Source organism: Procambarus clarkii, chromosome 73 (genome assembly GCF_040958095.1).
Source record: "Procambarus clarkii isolate CNS0578487 chromosome 73, FALCON_Pclarkii_2.0, whole genome shotgun sequence".
NCBI classification, from domain to species: Eukaryota; Metazoa; Arthropoda; class Malacostraca; order Decapoda; family Cambaridae; genus Procambarus; species Procambarus clarkii.
Window position 1 is genome coordinate 23858112 of NC_091222.1, and position 2992 is coordinate 23861103.

The 2992-nt window shown below is 38.1% G+C and overlaps 1 protein-coding gene across 1 annotated transcript in view; it reads left to right on the top strand.

Moving 5' to 3' along the window:
- Positions 1-2780, top strand: part of LOC123774189 (serine/threonine-protein phosphatase 6 regulatory ankyrin repeat subunit C) — a 24691-nt gene extending 21911 nt beyond the window's left edge. The window contains exon 6 of the mRNA XM_069312696.1: positions 1-2780. This exon is cut by the window's left edge and continues 2107 nt beyond it. The gene's annotated coding sequence lies outside the window, so the exon portion shown is untranslated.
- Positions 2781-2992: the final 212 nt, after the last annotated feature.

Sequence of the window (2992 nt, forward strand, 5' to 3'; positions counted from 1 at the left end):
GCTAAGATACTTGGGAAGATAGGAGACGCAGACGATTGTAATGCCCTTCAAATCGATCTAGATAAAATAAGTGCATGGAGCGTCAAGTGGCAAATTGAATTCAAAGTGAATAAATGTCATGTTATGGAATGTGGAATCGGAGAAAAAAGACCACACACAACTTACAAATTATCTGGAAATGAATTACAGAACTCTAATAAAGAACGAGACCTAGGGGTGGTTTTGGATAGTAAGCTGTCGCCAGAGGAACATATAAAGAACATTGTGAGAGGAGCATATGCGTCTCTTTCCAACTTCAGACATGCTTTTAATGGTGAAATACTTAAGAAACTGTTCATGACTTTTGTGAGAATGGAATATGCAGCAGTTGTATGGTGCCCAAATCTCAAGAACCCCATAAGGAAACTGGAAACGGTGCAATGGCATGCTACAAAGTGGCTTCCGGAACTGAGAAACATGAGTTACGAGGAGAGACTAGAGGCGTTGAACATGCCAAAACTACAAGGTAGAAGAAAAAGAGGTGATATGATCACCACTTATAAAATACTAACAGTAATCGACCAAATTGACAAGGAGGAATTCCTGACACCAGCAACTTCAAGGAGAAGAGGACATAGATTCACGCTAAGGAAAAAATGTGCTGAAAAAATGTTAGAAAGTTTTCTTTTTGCAAACAGAGTGGTAGACGGTTGGAACTAGCTAAGTGATTCCAAATGGAATCAACAAGTATGGCCAGATACTTGGCCATCGGTATGGTAGAGGCCAAAATGGTCAGTAGTTTCAATGCGTTATACGACAAAGAGTATTGGGAAGACGGGACACCTCGAGCATAGATCTCAACCTGTAACTACAAATAGGTATTTACTTAGGTAATTATACTTCATCGATATTGATCAACAGTAACCCCCCTATTGTGACCACAACATCACCCTCCACCCATACTAATGAGAGTAACTCCTATTATATTAATTATTATTATTATATTATATTATATTATATTATATTATATTATATTATATTATATTATATTATATTATATTATATTATATTATATTATATTATATTATATTATTATATTATATTATTATATTATATATTCATTATTTTAACAGAAACTTGGCTAAATAAAGACTATACCCAACTCTTCAACTTAGCTGTTGTTATAAATCTTAGTTATAAAGCCATTCACAACTGTAGGCCTAATAAAAAAGGTGGTGGCACACCCATATATTACCGAGATACATTTATCTGCAACAGTGTCATTAGTGATAGAGATAACTACTTTTGCTCAGTTTACAATGAAATCCCTTAAATCCTCCTTGACTAAGCCATCTATAGATTTCCCAATACTAACATAGCTTCTTTCTCAGATAACCTAAGGAATCTTATTATAAACAACAATCTCAACAAAAACCACATCATTCTGGGAGGAGACTTCAATATTGACCTGGGTCAACAAAATTGCTCTCAAGTTGACTATTTCCTTAACAGCATGAACTCCTGTATGCTAATCCCCCACAATCACCAAACCCACCCGAGTCACTCCAACATCAGCCACTACCTTGGATCACATATGGACAAACATAACAGGTCCCCTTATATCTGGTATAATCTACGACAGAACAACTGATCACTATCCTACCTTTCTCATAGCGAACATGGACATAACACCACCAAAAAGCAAGAAACTCTCATTCAGGTTACACAGTGAATCAGCTTTAGGCAATCTTACAAATGCACTTCACAATATTAACTGGGATTCTGAATTCAATAATACCCAGGATATCGATTCATTAGCTAACCTCTTCCTCTCCAAAACTCTAAGCCTCTACAACCTTCAATGTCCCCTTCTTACCAAGCAATTAACTGACAAAAGATTAAACAATCCATGGCTCACAAGTGTCATTCTCAACTCAATCAACAAGAAACATGAATATGAAAAGAAACTTAGGATTGGCCTAGTTTCAAAGGAAGTAGCTAAAAGGTACTCATCAATGTTTACCAGTGTTACGACCCTGGGTTATCCAGTGGAAACCAGAGGTCAAAATTGAGCTATTAAACTTTCTGGTAGTACAGTTGAGTGCATCTCGAACGGCAATTGTTTGTATCTTCCCTGCCAGACATAAGACTATTATTGTTTCTCAAAGAGCATTTAAAGACTGAGCTGGGGGTTGATTATTAAATAATAACATAGGCACCAACTTTGCTTGCTAATACTTTCTAATCATTTGTAAAGTAACAATACGTTGCATAGGGGAAGATCTTTAATGTGCTTAGCTGCACGATCAATTAGGCTCCTTCCGGCACCACGACATGGGAGGCCTAGCCGGTCGCTAGGAGGTCCTTCTCTGGCTGGCGTTCGTGCGGACGAGACCTACTCTGTGGCTGCACCCCTAATCTCCTCCCTTCTCCTCTTACTTATTTCCCTTACCCTAAGTTCCTGTACCCTTAAGTTAAGTATTATATGGTGTTAAGTGTGCCTACTCTGGTAGTAAATATTGGTGAGACCTGGGGGTAGTATTTGCCAGTGTTTTGGGTACCCCTAAGTGTTGTGTTTTGTATTAGGGTCCCACGTGGTTTCCCTACCCTAAGCTGCATCCAGCTTCAGTGCTTATCCAGTAGTACTTTACCCTAGCTTGTTATTAGTGTAAACCTTGTATCCTGCCTAAGTGGACCAAGGCTTTTAACGTAAGATAGTGTCGTAAAGTTATTATTATTATTGTTATTGGTGTGAGTGTATATGGGGGGGTTGTTAAGGAGTTAATAAATAAGTACATGAATTACAGAGTATCCCTTCTTCCTATGTGGGAGCGCATTGATCAACCCTTAGACTAACATATATGGTCTAGTAGCAAGTTATTACTACTGTGGATAGTTTATTTTGGGGGCCGGGCCTTTTAGCTCTCCCATATTTGATACTCTTGTCTTCTAACTACCCTTACCCCTTAATAGTACCAGTTCCCCATAGAAGCCCCACACACTATTATTTATA